At 48.9% G+C, this 17,104-nt stretch overlaps 1 protein-coding gene across 4 annotated transcripts in view; it reads left to right on the forward strand.

Moving 5' to 3' along the window:
- PTPRA (protein tyrosine phosphatase receptor type A) overlaps positions 1 to 17,104 on the forward strand; it is a 724,758-nt gene that overhangs the window by 415,977 nt on the left and 291,677 nt on the right. The window lies entirely within an intron of this gene.

Below are 17,104 nucleotides of genomic sequence, written 5' to 3' on the forward strand. Positions count from 1 at the left end.
CCGCGGCAACTGAGCCGCTGCCCCCGGCCGCGGCAACGGAGCCGCTGCCCCCGGCCGCGGCAACTGAGCTGCTGCCCCCGGCCGCAGCAACTGAGCCGCTGCCCCGGGCCGCGGCAACTGAGCCGCTGCCCCCGGCCGCAGCAACTGAGCCGCTGCCCCCGGCCGCAGCAACTGAGCCGCTGCCCCCGGCCGCAGCAACTGAGCCGCTGCCCCCGGCCGCAGCAACTGAGCCGCTGCCCCCGGCCGCAGCAACTGAGCCGCTGCCCCCACCATTACAAATTATTGGGGTAACCCCGAAAACGTCAAACGGACCTCGGTGCAATATATTATGAATAACAAGTGGTCCTTACGTGCCTCTGTGGGCAAACCACAGAGGGAATTTGCTCATGAAGTTAATTCCCCAAGTCATAGAAAAGTTCATGAATGTTCATTTCAAACGCAAGAGTCAATACTCTTCAGTAGTACACCAGAAAAAAGAAACAGAACCACTGAGATTGTATGAAAACGAATTCTCCTTATAGTCCTTTCACTCATGAAAATACCATATTCAATGAGCCACATTAAAAGGTTGCACCAAGAAAAAAGTGCAAAGAAAGGTGCTCATGTGCGAGGTGAGTGGAAGAAGGGAAAATCAGATAGGGAAAAAAAAAGATTTTTTAGACCATAGTATTATAATTTTACAAACAGAATACCAGTATCCATGATTAGGAGAGGGGTAACCCAGTGTTCAAAGACCTGACTACAAAGCAATTCTATTATTTCATTCAAAAATCTGCTTGTCCAGAAGCAGATTATTTTCTCAATGCTTTGTCCAATCTCGGTGAGGGCCGGTGGTGTGTAATTCGGGCCATAAAGTGGGGGAGGCATTGACGTTTCCACCCGACTTTAAGCGTTGAGTGAAATTGTAAACCTCCTCGTGCAGGTCTTCATCAGGACAGGGGGAATGAAAGGGGCAACCGTGGTGTTTGCCTAACCAGGCAAAACAGGTCAGTCCAAAATTCCTACTGTTTCAGCAAATCCGTTATGTGCGTTCACTATTGTCCGGGGTCAAATGATCGCCGTGCTCTAGCAGAAACTGGTTCTTAAATGTATAATCCCTACAGATACCATTGGGATGTTCTTCACATAACGGCCTGCAGAAGTCAGGAGCTATTGCCCCGTTTGCAAATGAATCGTCAATTTCCTTGTAATAGGGCGGCTGCCTTGCTAGCAAGAAGCAGTAGGTGCTGGATTGGTAGCCTATCTATGCACCAGTGACAGCAATTGGACCCCTGCACCAGCCGCAGCAACTGTGCCGCTGCACCGGCCGCAGCAACTGAACCACAGCAACTGAGCCGCTGCACCTGCCTCAGCGACTGTGCCGCTGCACCTGCCTCAGCGACCTTGCCGATGCACCTGCCTCAGCGACTGTGCCGCTACACCGGCCGCTGCGACTGCACCGCTGCAACATCCACAGCGACTGCGCCGCTGCAACTGCTCTGCTGCACCCGTTGCAGCAACTGAGCTGCTGCACCTGCCTTGCTACTCTACCACCCACTTGGCACACAAGTTAGGTCCTTATCGGGACTGAGGGTGGGCTGGACCGTTATACTAAGTGAAAAACTAAAGAATGCTTCAACTCCTCATATCTTGATGATATAGCTATTTCAAAACGAGACCAAATACAACTTAATTAAACCTGGTCAGGTACCTTTATTTATACCTTTCACTTGTATTTTTTTACTTTTTTTTTTTAAGAAACTTGTTTTTTAAGGCAAAAAGAGATATACATTTATAACATGACATAACAAACTAAACAATCTTCATGACCAGACCTAAATCAAGAATACATCCAAATAATACAGAACATTAAACATTAAAAATTCATTACATCAGTAATTCCAAATCAATTCCTTTTTCGAGAAAAGCAGTATGTATTGTTTTTTAGTATATCAATAAATGATACAATTCACTCTTGTAGATATGCCGTATATCAATAAATGATACAATTCACTCTTGTAGATATGCCGACGCGTTTCAGGTTCGAATAACCAATTTTCGAACCCTCATCAGGGCTTTGTTATTTATCTGTATCTTTTGAATTGACGCTGTTTCCAGTAATATCAAAAGGGGGGGAGAGAAGGAACGTTTTGCTGGGCTTCAAGTCTTATTGTTGAGGCAGTTGAGGCATTCTTTAGTTTTTCACTCTACCACCCACAGCAACTGTGCTACTCTACCACCAGTGCTGCTGCACCACCTGCAGAAAGAAAATAAGTTACTTACCTGTAACTGCAGTTATCCAGTATTAGTATCTTTCACAGATTCACATGCTTGAATCATTCTCGTTTACCTTTCAGTACACTTTGTTTTGTCGTGCTGGCACAGTTAAAAGTCTTTATATATTCCTTCTATCAAGACGTAGGTTTTATTTTATTTTTATTAATCTTTTGCTGTCAATTCGAATGAATTTCAAGCTAAATATTTAGGATACAGCAGAATAAAAGAAAAGGACTGTATTACAGTGAGGCCATTCTAAGCATTGTGCATCACACAAAGAGACCAAGCCTGGGAAAGTAGCCCAACAGTTTAGGACTGTGTGCTCGATTTAAGGACAGGAAAGTGAGTCAAGTGCTGACTAATCACTTGAGGCCTTTTCAGTCCTAAATGGTGACATTCACATAGGGCATCTTGTTCCTAGGGTGCAGTTGTTTCAGCTGCTTGAGTCACACAGGCCCCCAAATGTTTTAACAGAGGAAATGGAAACAGTAGCTACTTTCATCAAGAAAGACCTCGCACATGGACAGAGTGTTTTCCGCTCGCAGTAGCCTGCTGGAGTGAAAGTCGAATTGCACATACCATGGTAGAACGCTGCGCTTGGAACCTGTGAGCTTACCAAGAGTTTGAAGAGGCACTGTTCTCTTATTCAGTGGTATTTCTGTAAATGTAGGCTCTTTACATTTTTTAATAGTTATAGTAACAAGATTGTAAATCTTGACTGTATTTCTAGTGTATTCCAGAACCTCTAGTGGGCTCCCATACACTAGATTTTCTTTGAGAGATCTGCTGGTTTTAATCTGAATCTGCTGCCTTAAATAGGATAACCCTTACATTGATACAAGTGTTTTAATCTGTACTAGAGTCCTCTCCTGCTGTTGGTTGGCATTCGCTGTCAAACTCTTTGTTGCTTGGATCACTTACTAGTGATGAGTCCATAATCCACAGCTTTTGCAGATCTCTTTGTGTTTTCTGCTTGCAAAAGTTGATTCTGTGTATTGATGACTATCCACCCATCTCTTAATTCAAGTTATTCTGATTATCAACTAACTTTTCGATTAAGACTTAACTGGTCAGCGACCATGAGTTCCCTGTGTTCCTGTATAACCTTTCCAGAAATTGGTGTATCCTGATGTAGTATAACATCTCACTGCTCAAGTCCGTGCTGACTCGAGCAACTGCTTCTTTAAAGTTAGTGATAGATTTGGTTTTAGATTCTACCTTGCCTTATTACAATCAAGCCTGTGCCGCCAAATCTTATGTCTGAGTAGAAGATAACTCATACGTATGGCAGAACACATGCTATTGTTTGCTCAAATGGTGCTTTTTACATTAAGGCCCAATTCTGTGGCACCTGGACTAATTTCCAGAGAAATTAATTTAATAAGCAACATTTTAGTAAAGCTCAGCTTTTTATCAACCAATGGCCTTGAACCTTAGAATGGCACCAAAAGCCCTTTCTGCAGCACCATTGGAACTCTGTGTGTCCAATATCCGTAAGGTTTGCTTCATTTGTAGAGTAACTATTGTAAATTTGATTTAATTTTAAATATGGTCGCCATTGTTCAAGACCCTTCTCAGCCGTAATGAGGTAATTAACAATATCATACAGTTCTATTTCTGTTAAAGCAACCTGTAAGTCCGACGGGTACTTCAGACTGATTTCCCTTTACTTCTGCATTCCAAAGTACCATCCGGTAACATTTACAACAATCTGCTTGCGCTGCTAGGTGATGACATGCGGCACCAGCCACAGCTCCATGCTGACCCTAGATATGACACCAGCCTTTCTACAGCACAACCTCACACACTGACATTGGTTACTTTTTTCTTCCACCTAACTGATATGGTTCTCGAAATCCATTCCTCACTTTTTCCGACTTTAATTCCCTAATTGGAGAAAAAAGAGTGCCACGTTACGACACAAGTTACCTGTGTGTGGGTGTGTGTGTGTCCGTCTGTGGGTGTGGGTGTGTCCGTCTGTGGGTGTGTCCGTCTGTGGGTGTGTCCGTCTGTGGGTGTATGTGTCTGTGGGTGTATGTGTCTGTGGGTGTATGTGTCTGTGGGTGTATGTGTCTGTGGGTGTATGTGTCTGTGGGTGTATGTGTCTGTGGGTGTATGTGTCTGTGGGTGTGTATGTCTGTGACTGTGGGGGTGTCTGTGTCTATGGGGGAGTCTTTGTCTATTGGGGTGTATGTGTCTGTGGGGGTGTCTGTAGGGGTGTGTCTGTGGGGGTGTCTGTCTGTCTGTGGGGGTGTCTGTCTGTCTTTGGGTTGGTGTCGGTGGGTGTCTGTGTCTGTGGGTGTCTGTGGTTGTCTGTGTCTGTGTCTGTGGGTGTCTGTGGTTGTCTGTGTCTGTGGTTGTCTGTGTCTGTGGTTGTCTGTGTCTGTGGTTGTCTGTGTCTGTGGTTGTCTGTGTCTGTGTCTGTGGTTGTCTGTGTCTGTGGTTGTCTGTGTCTGTGGGTGTCTTGTCTGTGTCTGTGGGTGTCTTTGTCTGTGTCTGTGGTTGTCTGTGTCTGTGACTGTGGGTGTCTGTGGTTGTCTGTGTCTGTGTCTGTGGGTGTCTGTGTCTGTGGGTGTCTGTGTCTGTGGGTGTCTGTGGGTGTCTGTGTCTGTGGGTGTCTGTGTCTGTGGGTGTCTGTGTCTGTGGGTGTCTGTGGGTGTCTGTGGGTGTCTGTGTCTGTGGGTGTCTGTGTCTGTGGGTGTCTGTGTCTGTGGGTGTCTGTGGGTGTCTGTGGGTGTCTGTGTCTGTGGGTGTCTGTGGGTGTCTGTGTCTGTGGGTGTCTGTGTCTGTGGGTGTCTGTGTCTGTGGGTGTCTGTGTGTGTCTGTGTCTGTGGGTGTCTGTGTCTGTCTGTGTCTGTGGGTGTCTGTGTCTGTGTCTGTGGGTGTCTGTGTCTGTGTCTGTGGGTGTCTGTCTGTGTCTGTGGGTGTCTGTGGGTGTCTGTCTGTGTCTGTCTGTGTGTGTCTGTGGGTGTCTGTCTGTGTCTGTGGGTGTCTGTCTGTGTCTGTGGGTGTCTGTCTGTGTCTGTGGGTGTCTGTCTGTGTCTGTGGGTGTCTGTCTGTGTCTGTGGGTGTCTGTCTGTGTCTGTGGGTGTCTGTCTGTGTCTGTGGGTGTCTGTGGGTGTCTGTCTGTGTCTGTGGGTGTCTGTCTGTGTCTGTGGGTGTCTGTGTCTGTGGGTGTCTGTGGGTGTCTGTCTGTGTCTGTCTGTGTGTGTCTGTGGGTGTCTGTCTGTGTCTGTGGGTGTCTGTCTGTGTCTGTGGGTGTCTGTCTGTGTCTGTGGGTGTCTGTCTGTGTCTGTGGGTGTCTGTCTGTGTCTGTGGGTGTCTGTCTGTGTCTGTGGGTGTCTGTCTGTGTCTGTGGGTGTCTGTGGGTGTCTGTCTGTGTCTGTGGGTGTCTGTCTGTGTCTGTGGGTGTCTGTCTGTGGGTGTCTGTGTCTGTGGGTGTCTGTGTCTGTGGGTGTCTGTCTGTGTCTGTGGGTGTCTGTCTGTGTCTGTGGGTGTGTGTCTGTCTGTGTCTGTGGGTGTGTGTCTGTCTGTGTCTGTGGGTGTGTGTCTGTCTGTGTCTGTGGGTGTCTGTCTGTGGGTGTCTGTCTGTGTCTGTGGGTGTCTGTCTGTGTCTGTGGGTGTCTGTCTGTGTCTGTGGGTGTCTGTGGGTGTCTGTGGGTGTCTGTGTCTGTGGGTGTCTGTGGGTGTCTGTGGGTGTCTGTGGGTGTCTGTGGGTGTCTGTGGGTGTCTGTGGGTGTCTGTGGGTGTCTGTGTCTGTGGGTGTCTGTGTCTGTGGGTGTCTGTGTCTGTGGGTGTCTGTGTCTGTGGGTGTCTGTGTCTGTGTCTGTGGGTGTCTGTGGGTGTCTGTGTCTGTGGGTGTCTGTGTCTGTGGGTGTCTGTGTCTGTGGGTGTCTGTGGGTGTCTGTGTCTGTGGGTGTCTGTGTCTGTGTCTGTGGGTGTCTGTGTCTGTGTCTGTGGGTGTCTGTGTCTGTGGGTGTCTGTCTGTGTCTGTGGGTGTCTGTGTGTGTCTGTGGGTGTCTGTGTGTGTCTGTGGGTGTCTGTGTCTGTGGGTGTCTGTCTGTGTCTGTGGGTGTCTGTCTGTGTCTGTGGGTGTCTGTCTGTGTCTGTGGGTGTCTGTCTGTGTCTGTGGGTGTCTGTCTGTGTCTGTGGGTGTCTGTGGGTGTCTGTCTGTGTCTGTGGGTGTCTGTCTGTGTCTGTGGGTGTCTGTGTCTGTGGGTGTCTGTCTGTGTCTGTGGGTGTCTGTCTGTGTCTGTGGGTGTGTGTCTGTCTGTGTCTGTGGGTGTGTGTCTGTCTGTGTCTGTGGGTGTGTGTCTGTCTGTGTCTGTGGGTGTGTGTCTGTCTGTGTCTGTGGGTGTCTGTGGGTGTCTGTCTGTGTCTGTGGGTGTCTGTCTGTGTCTGTGGGTGTCTGTCTGTGTCTGTGGGTGTCTGTCTGTGTCTGTGGGTGTCTGTCTGTGTCTGTGGGTGTCTGTCTGCGTCTGTCGGTATCTGCGTCTGTCGGTGTCTGCGTCTGTCGGTGTCTGCGTCTGTCGGTGTCTGCGTCTGTCGGTGTCTGCGTCTGTCGGTGTCTCGGTGTCTGTGTCTGTCGGTGTCTGTGTCTGTCGGTGTCTGTGTCTGTCGGTGTCTGTGTCTGTCGGTGTCTGTGTCTGTCGGTGTCTGCGTCTGTCGGTGTCTGCGTCTGTCGGTGTCTGCGTCTGTCGGTGTCTGCGTCTGTCGGTGTCTGCGTCTGTCGGTGTCTGCGTCTGTCGGTGTCTGCGTCTGTCGGTGTCTGCGTCTGTCGGTGTCTGCGTCTGTCGGTGTCTGCGTCTGTCGGTGTCTGCGTCTGTCGGTGTCTGCGTCTGTCGGTGTCTGCGTCTGTCGGTGTCTGCGTCTGTCGGTGTCTGCGTCTGTCGGTGTCTGCGTCTGTCGGTGTCTGCGTCTGTCGGTGTCTCGGTGTCTGTGTCTGTCGGTGTCTGTGTCTGTCGGTGTCTGTGTCTGTCGGTGTCTGCGTCTGTCGGTGTCTGCGTCTGTCGGTGTCTGCGTCTGTCGGTGTCTGCGTCTGTCGGTGTCTGCGTCTGTCGGTGTCTGCGTCTGTCGGTGTCTGCGTCTGTCGGTGTCTGCGTCTGTCGGTGTCTGCGTCTGTCGGTGTCTGCGTCTGTCGGTGTCTGCGTCTGTCGGTGTCTGCGTCTGTCGGTGTCTGCGTCTGTCGGTGTCTGCGTCTGTCGGTGTCTGCGTCTGTCGGTGTCTGCGTCTGTCGGTGTCTGCGTCTGTCGGTGTCTGCGTCTGTCGGTGTCTGCGTCTGTCGGTGTCTGCGTCTGTCGGTGTCTGCGTCTGTCGGTGTCTGCGTCTGTCGGTGTCTGCGTCTGTCGGTGTCTGCGTCTGTCGGTGTCTGCGTCTGTCGGCGTCTGTGGGTGTCTGTGTCTGTGTCTGTGGGTGTCTGTGTCTGTCGGCGTCTGCGTCTGTCGGCGTCTGCGTCTGTCGGCGTCTGCGTCTGTGGGCGTCTGCGTCTGTGGGCGTCTGCGTCTGTGTCTGTGGGTGTCTGCGTCTGTGGGCGTCTGCGTCTGTGTCTGTGGGTGTCTGTGTCTGTGGGTGTCTGCGTCTGTGTCTGTGGGTGTCTGTGTCTGTGGGTGTCGGTGTCTGCGTCTGTCGGTGTCTGCGTCTGTCGGTGTCTGCGTCTGTCGGTGTCTGCGTCTGTCGGTGTCTGCGTCTGTCGGTGTCTGCGTCTGTCGGTGTCTGCGTCTGTCGGTGTCTGCGTCTGTCGGTGTCTGCGTCTGTCGGTGTCTGCGTCTGTCGGTGTCTGCGTCTGTCGGTGTCTGCGTCTGTCGGTGTCTGCGTCTGTCGGTGTCTGCGTCTGTCGGTGTCTGCGTCTGTCGGTGTCTGCGTCTGTCGGTGTCTGCGTCTGTCGGTGTCTGCGTCTGTCGGTGTCTGCGTCTGTCGGTGTCTGCGTCTGTCGGTGTCTGCGTCTGTCGGTGTCTGCGTCTGTCGGTGTCTGCGTCTGTCGGTGTCTGCGTCTGTCGGTGTCTGCGTCTGTCGGTGTCTGCGTCTGTCGGTGTCTGCGTGTCTGTGTCTGTCGGTGTCTGTGTCTGTCGGTGTCTGTGTCTGTCGGTGTCTGTGTCTGTCGGTGTCTGTGTCTGTCTGTGTCTGTGTCTGTCGGTGTCTGTGTCTGTCGGTGTCTGTGTCTGTCGGCGTCTGCGTCTGTCGGCGTCTGCGTCTGTCGGCGTCTGCGTCTGTGGGCGTCTGCGGGTGTCTGTGTCTGTGTCTGTGGGTGTCTGTGTCTGTGTCTGTGGGTGTCTGTGTCTGTGGGTGTCTGTGTCTGTGTCTGTGGGTGTCTGTGTCTGTGGGTGTCTGTGTCTGTGTCTGTGGGTGTCTGTGTCTGTGTCTGTGGGTGTCTGTGTCTGTGGGTGTCTGTGTCTGTGGGTGTCTGTGTCTGTGTCTGTGGGTGTCTGTGTCTGCGTCTGTCGGCGTCTGCGTCTGTGGGCGTCTGCGTCTGCGTCTGTCGGCGTCTGCGTCTGTGGGCGTCTGCGTCTGCGTCTGTCGGCGTCTGCGTCTGTGGGCGTCTGCGTCTGTGGGCGTCTGCGTCTGTGGGCGTCTGCGTCTGTGTCTGTGGGTGTCTGTGTCTGTGTCTGTGGGTGTCTGTGTCTGTGTCTGTGGGTGTCTGTGTCTGTGGGTGTCTGTGTCTGTGTCTGTGGGTGTCTGTGTCTGTGTCTGTGTCTGTGGGTGTCTGTGTCTGTGGGTGTCTGTGTCTGTGGGTGTCTGTGTCTGTGTCTGTGGGTGTCTGTGTCTGTGGGTGTCTGTGTCTGTGGGTGTCTGTGTCTGTGGGTGTCTGTGTCTGTGTCTGTGGGTGTCTGTGGGTGTCTGTGTCTGTGGGTGTCTGTGGGTGTCTGTGTCTGTGGGTGTCTGTGGGTGTCTGTGGGTGTCTGTGTCTGTGGGTGTCTGTGTCTGTGGGTGTCTGTGTCTGTGGGTGTCTGTGTCTGTGGGTGTCTGTGGGTGTCTGTGGGTGTCTGTGGGTGTCTGTGGGTGTCTGTGGGTGTCTGTGTCTGTGGGTGTCTGTGTCTGTGGGTGTCTGTGTCTGTGGGTGTCTGTGTCTGTGGGTGTCTGTGTCTGTGGGTGTCTGTGTCTGTCTGTGTCTGTGGGTGTCTGTGTCTGTGGGTGTCTGTGTCTGTGGGTGTCTGTGTCTGTGGGTGTCTGTGTCTGTGGGTGTCTGTCTGTGGGTGTCTGTGGGTGTCTGTGGGTGTCTGTGGGTGTCTGTGGGTGTCTGTGGGTGTCTGTGGGTGTCTGTGGGTGTGGGTGTCTGTGTCTGTGGGTGTCTGTGTCTGTGGGTGTCTGTGTCTGTGGGTGTCTGTCTGTGTCTGTCTGTGTCTGTGGGTGTCTGTCTGTGTCTGTCTGTGTCTGTGGGTGTCTGTGTCTGTCGGTGTCTGTCTGTGTCTGTCGGTGTCTGTCTGTGTCTGTCGGTGTCTGTGTCTGTCTGTGTCTGTCTGTGTCTGTCGGTGTCTGTGTCTGTCTGTGTCTGTCGGTGTCTGTGTCTGTCTGTGTCTGTCGGTGTCTGTGTCTGTCGGTGTCTGTGTCTGTCGGTGTCTGTGTCTGTCGGTGTCTGCGTCTGTGGGTGTCTGCGTCTGTGGGTGTCTGCGTCTGTGGATGTCTGCGTCTGTGGGTGTCTGCGTCTGTGGGTGTCTGCGTCTGTGGGTGTCTGCGTCTGTGGGTGTCTGCGTCTGTGGGTGTCTGCGTCTGTGGGTGTCTGCGTCTGTGGGTGTCTGCGTCTGTGGGTGTCTGCGTCTGTGGGTGTCTGCGTCTGTGGGTGTCTGCGTCTGTGGGTGTCTGCGTCTGTGGGTGTCTGCGTCTGTAGGTGTCTGTGTGTGTCTGTGGGTGTCTTTCTCTGTCTTTCTGTGTCTTTCTGTGTCTTTCTGTGTCTTTCTGTGTCTTTCTGTGTCTTTCTGTGTCTTTCTGTGTCTGTGTCTTTCTGTGTCGGTGTCTTTCTGTGTCGGTGTCTTTCTGTGTCGGTGTCTTTCTGTGTCGGTGTCTTTCTGTGTCGGTGTCTTTCTGTGTCGGTGTGTCTTTCTGTGTCGGTGTGTCTTTCTGTGTCGGTGTCTTTCTGTGTCGGTGTCTTTCTGTGTCGGTGTCTGTCGGTGTCTGTCGGTGTCTGTCGGTGTCTGTCGGTGTCTGTCGGTGTCTGTCGGTGTCTTTCTGTGTCGGTGTCTGTCGGTGTCGGTGTCTTTCTGTGTCGGTGTCTTTCTGTGTCGGTGTCTTTCTGTGTCGGTGTCTTTCTGTGTCGGTGTCTTTCTGTGTCGGTGTCTTTCTGTGTCGGTGTCTTTCTGTGTCGGTGTCTTTCTGTGTCGGTGTCGGTGTGTATCTGTGTCGGTGTCTGTCGGTGTCGGTGTGTATCTGTGTCTGTGTCTCCCTGCGTGGGTGTGTCTGTCCGCCTTCCCCCCCACCCCCCGTACTGGGTATAGTACTGTACGAGCAACAATGTGGTCCTAATGGCAATAGTTATTTAGAGAGAAATACAATAATCATTAACGTAGCCATGATCAAAGAGAGACACTTGAGAAAACACTTGGATTTTGAAGAAACACATTCTGTTTTTAAAGTTGTTCAATAATATATACATAAATTAAAATAATTTATTAAAATCATTTTTCAACGTTTGCTCCAAAAAGTGCATAGAGAAGTGTTCATAGAAGTGCTCATGTGTTAAGTGACATAAAAAGAACAATCACATTTTCATTATATTTCTTTAGTAAAACACCTGCTAGGGTTGCTTTAAAAAAAAGCCAGTGCGATAGGCCTGTTTGAAAAACAGGTTTATTCTTTACGTATAATTCAAGTCCATTATTCTTGATCGGTGGTCATAGAATCGGAGCACACCATCCATGATTTCTAGATCCTTACAGATTGTGTGTTCGGGTTATGTGATCTCCGATTCTGAATTATGGACTTGAATCGTACGTAAAGAACAGTTATTTTTCTTTCTCTGTCACTTTACACATGAGCATTTCTATGAACACTTCTCTATGCACTTTTTGGTGCAACCGTTGAAAGTCTTTCAATGTATATGCTATTGAACTACTTCAAAAATTATAAAATTGAATTTATTTCTTCAAAACCCAAGTGGTTTATCTTGTCTCTCTTGCAAGGATCAATTTGGTTGATGATAAATACGTTAATCATTATCTAATTTTTCTCTGAATAACTATTGTCATTAGGACCACACTGTTGCTTGTATCATTGACTCCAACTGGTGGCTCAGGAGGTGATCTTACTGTGGAACCGTAGTTTCACAGAACCACTGTGGTACATGGAATGTTCAAAAGTCAAAGAATGGAAAGGTTCTCTGGGGCATGCTTAATCTTCCACGCCCTGACGTACTTTAACAGGATTTCACTGGGTCCCCCAAAAAACGTGAGCGCGAGTTACTACAAAATTGTAAGAAAAATATATGTGGCGTTAGCCAATAGATGAAGATCAAAATACTTTAGTGTGTCTGGAGAAACGCCAAAGAAGCAAAGCCAGACGGGAAAAAAAATGTATACTGCAGATTACAGTATTACACGCATTAAAGACTTGTAAGACCAAGTAATCATTGACAATGCCAGCATATCCTGAACATGTGAGCAAAAGGGCAAAAAAGATCCAACTCCATATCTTGTTCAAGGCAGGAGTGAATTCATGGCCTTTGTGGTTAGACAGGCTTGAAAGCTACAAATGCTTCCACATGTGAGTAGAATGGATTGGATCACTGCATATTGTTGCTTGTGGATCTTGAAAGCTCAATTGCGGAGGGACATGCATGTATTTAAATTTTGATACCAGGGGTTCCGTGGGATAGCTAGTCTCCCATTACTTTGTGCCGTGGTCTCCTCCAAGCCTTGAAGGGATGTCACTTTTCATGCCTTCTATTGTTTACCCAGATCTCTGTCCCATACAAGCTCCATTGCAATGAGAAAATATCAGAAGACCTCCCTCCCTTTGCTTCAGGTTCTTAATTTACCACTGACTGAAAGTATTAGGTTTCCTTTAGATTTAGACATATGTAGCACTGAAGGGTATTGCCGGATATCAGATAAGAATTCCAAACATCACTAGGAAAACATCTTGAGGTGAAGACATCTTCTGCTCCTATGGTGGCCATGCAATTAGCCTTCTACTGAAAAGCTTCTATATGCCAAATTGATGCATAGTCCAGGGTGACAGCGGTTCTCCGTGCATTTTGAATCTTTGCTTTTTCAGTTTGCTACTAAGAGTGCAGTTCTTCTGTCTTAAGTTATTGTCTGTGTCCCGGGTTTAAAACATGTTTTCATACTTCCTTTTAGGACAATTGAAAGTAGCAATAGATTTCTTACTTGGATGGGGAGTTAGGATCTCTGTGAAGTCACTTACTGTACTGCTTAGGCGTAAACAGCTAAGTTTAGGAGTGGTTGGTGAGAACATGGTTCTCAGTGATTAAGAAACTTGTATAAGTTAATTTAAGTATAACAATTGGTTCGAGACATATGAGCTGCAGATCGTACACTTTGCATTAGATCGCCACCTGGTGTTGGGCTCGGATGATTACAGGTTGTTGTCTTCTTGGAAGAAGTCTTGGTAGTCACGAGATAGGTGACTCCTCCCTTGGACAATACTGCGCATGGGCATCGGCTCCATCGTTGATTGTTTTTTTTCCGCCACTGGGTTCGGATGAAAGTTTCTCCGCTCCGGCTAGAAAAACACTTTTCAGCAACTTCAAAGCGCAAAAACTTCCTAAACTACTTTTGACATAGAGTACAATAACTTTCGACGTCATCCGCTCCATTCCGGTCATCGACGCAGGCCGTTGGGCCTATCAACGCCGTGCGGCCTACACCTCATGGACAGAACTCCATTCAAAAGATGCCCGAAAGGTCGAGCAAAGTTCCCACATAGCGATCACCACGAGGTTTGCAACCTCTGTCTATCACCGGAACAGGACGAGTCGACCTGCACAGCTTGTGCCTCATTCCGATCGAAGAAAACTATCCGGGATTGGAGGGCCCGTCGACACTAAATGAGAAGATCAGCCCCAGAACCGGAAGATATCTTCGACGAAGTTCCACTCGTTCCCGAAGAAGATTCGCCTGATCTCCACATCGTATCAGAGGCAGACGACTCAGATGACTCCATTCCATCGGGTCAGCGCGTGAGTACTCCTTCCCCTGCACCACATACACTGCCCAAACCGAAGGCAAAGGTCAGCACTCTGCCCAAAGTGCCCAGTCGAGACCGAATACCTGCTTCAAAAGCCCCGCCTTCCGGCCCGTCACCGAAGAAACTAACTAAGCCTTCCGGTGCTTCGACACCGAGCAATCTGCATGTGCCAATTCCACCTATTCCTTCGGCACCAAAACCCAAAGAAGCCAAAAGACCCTTCGGCACCGAAGGCTAAAGACGTACCGCCACCGAAACCTAAAACTGCACCGGTGCCGAAACCGAAAGAAGTTGCGACTCCGAAGCCGTCCACTTCTAAACATAAAGATGCGAAGCCAGCGTCCGATGCCTCGAAGCAGACGAGACCTGCTTCTGCACCAAAAACACCCTCTTCAGTGCCGAAACCCACGAGGCCTGATTCTGAGGCTCATAAACCCTCGACCACGCCTACCAAGCCGAAAACAACACCTTCAGCACCGAAAACTTTGCCACAGAACGTTTTACCACCTCCTAAGGCTAAAGATACAAGGCAACCTCTGCCAGAGCCGAAAATATCGACGCCTAAGAAGGTTGTAGATGAGGAAGAACTTTTTACACCAGAGCCTCGACAAAAGAAGATCTACATAAACCCAAAGACAGGTCATGTAGGTGCTATACCTCCTAAAGAGACCAGCAGATACTCCACCCACACCTGTAGTACCTGCCAAGAAAAAGGACTGTGCTACGTCTCCTATGCACCCTCCCTCTCCTATACCTCCTTCCTCTCCTGTTCCTCCTTCCTCTCCTGTTTTTCCTCACATTTCACCTCAAGTCTCTGCTGTACATTCTTCAGTATCATCACATTCACCTCAGCATACTGATGATGAATAAGATATATGTGGAGGGGAGGATATAGAAGAACCTGATTCATACCCTGTAGATGAGGGTATATGGGATTTTTCTAACCCCAAAAATGTACCATGGGATTTTACAAACCCTCAAAATGTGCCCGACATTCCTGATCCACAGTCATACCCAACCAAACCTTCTCCTCCAGAAGATAATATTGGGTTTAGTCATCTCTTAAATAGAGCTGCTGTTTACCATGGAGTGCCAATGCATTCTGATGACATTGAAGATTTTCTCCTAGATATATTTGAAAATTCACAAAGATCTGCTCAAATTCTGCCTATGGTTAAGGGGGTCATTAAGCATGCTCCAGAAATCTTTAAAGATCCTGTACGCACTAGAATATTAAATCCCAGAATTGAGAAGAAATATAGGCCTGCACCCACAGATCCAGTCTACATTAAAGGACACCTACCACTAGATTCATTAGTTGTGTCCAATGCTAGGAAAAGGGCAAACTCTCAAACTTCTGGTGAAGCGCCCCCACCTGACAAGGAATCCAAAGTTATTGATGCGTCATGTAAAAGAATAGCTGCACAAGCTACAAATATTTGGCGCATAGCAAATACACAAGCCCTCCTCTCTCGTTACGGCAGGGCTCATTATGATCAATTAGAGAAACTATTTGAGCACCTGCCAGACCAGTATAAAGATCAGGCAACAGACCTTATACAGGAAGGCAAGCTAATATCCAATGCCTCTATAAAATGTGCACTAGATGTCGCAGACACAGCATCTAGAGCTGTAAATACCAGTGTCATACTTACTTGCGAGTTACAAGACGTCACTCATTCATACTCAGGAGACATGCGTGGTTATGCATTTCAGGGTTCAAACAAGAAGTGCAAACCACTATTTTGAACCAACCATTTAATCAGAACCAATTATTTGGCCCAGAAGTAGACACTACACTTGAAAAGATGAAAAAAGACACGGACACCGTCAAGTCTATGGGGGCTTTACAGTCACACAAGATAGAGGTTACTTTCGTCGCTCCTTCTATAGAGGAGGCTCCAAACAAACTGGAGCAGATACTACCACATCTTTCAAGTCACACACACAAACATCCTCTAACAAGGGATATTTTAGAGGAGGATACAGAGGCAACAATAGCAAAGGAAGAGGTCGCGGTAAAAACAGCAACCGATCCTCTTCCGCAACAAAACAGTGACTTCCCTCTGCTCCCCCAACAGCATTCCACTCCTGTAGGGGGCAGATTAACACAGTTGCTGCCTGTCTGGCACTCCATTACAACAGACAAGTGGGTAAGACAGATTATCCAACATGGCTACTGCCTAGAACTTACAGCAACCCCTCCGCACATACCTCCCAGGCAGCGTCCACTGTCCACAGACCATCTGACTCTGCTTCAACAAGAAGTTCTATCACTTCTACAAAAAGATGCTATTCAACTAGTTCCTTTAGAAGAACAAGGAACAGGGGTTTATTCGCTGTACTTTCTAATTCCCAAGAAGGACAGGACACTGAGACTAATTCTCGACCTCAGGCCCCTCAACCAGTACATTGTCAGATCATTTTAATATGATCACTCTGCAACAAGTGCTCCCACTACTGCAGCATGGCGATTTCCTTTCAACATTAGACATAAAGGACGCCTACTTTCACATTCCTATACATCCTGCCCACAGGAAGGATCTAAGGTTTGTAATACAAGGACAGCACTATCAGTTCAAAGTCCTTCCCTTTGGAGTCACAACAGCACCTCGGGTGTTCACAACTTGCTTAGCAGTAGTAGCGGCACATCTCAGAAGACAGCAGATTCATGTCTTCCCTTATCTGGACGATTGGCTCATAAAAGCCAAATCATTCAACCAATGTGTCCAACACACACATCAGACAATTCAAACATTGCACAACTTGGGGTTCACAATAAACTACACCAAGTCGCACCTGCAACCGCATGTACATCAGTATCTAGGAGCTACAATAGACACTTCAACAGCCCTAGCGTATCCCTGTCCAGCCAGGATACAAAGCATTCAAGCCTTAGTTTCCACTTTTCACCAACAACACTCTCTCCAAGCCAGAGTGTTCATGAGACTGATAGGCATGATGGCATCTTGCATCTTCATAGTACCACACGCAAGATTGCAAATGCGACCATTACAGGAATGCCTAGCACAACAATGGAACCAGGCTCAAGGTCAACTAACAGACCTGGTGTTGGTGGACAGCCGCACACATCGCTCTCTGCAGTGGTGGAACACCAAAAACGTAACAAAAGGGCGGCCGTTCCTCGAGCCTGTTTCACAAGTAGTGCTCACTACAGACGCATCCCTCACAGGATGGGGAGCCCATCTCTTACATCATACGACTCAAGGTCAATGGAACAACCAACAAAAACTGTTCCATTTCAACCATCTAGAGCTGCTAGCAATATTCTTAGCACTCAAGTCGTTCCAACTTCAAGTACGAAACAAAGCTGTCTTAATCCGGATGGACAATATGACAGCCATGTACTATATACAAAAACAGGGGGGGGGGACACTCTCTGCAACTGTCCCAGCTCGCACAGAACATTTGGAGATGGGCCATTCCTCAAAACATACATCTGCTAGCAGAACACCTTCCAGGAGTTCACAATCAGATAGCAGATCTGTTAAGTCGGCAGTCACAACAGATTCACGAATGGGAACTACATCCACAAGTTCTTCAGCCATTCTTCCAAATGTGGGGGCATCCACACATAGATCTGTTTGCCACCCACGACAATGCAAAATGCCCAACCTTCGCCACCAGGTTTCCACACCCACTGTCCGAAGACAATGCGATATGGATGAATTGGTCCGGCAGATTTGCGTAC

This window comes from Lissotriton helveticus, chromosome 2_2 (assembly GCF_964261635.1).
Source record: "Lissotriton helveticus chromosome 2_2, aLisHel1.1, whole genome shotgun sequence".
Lineage (NCBI taxonomy): Eukaryota > Metazoa > Chordata > Amphibia > Caudata > Salamandridae > Lissotriton > Lissotriton helveticus.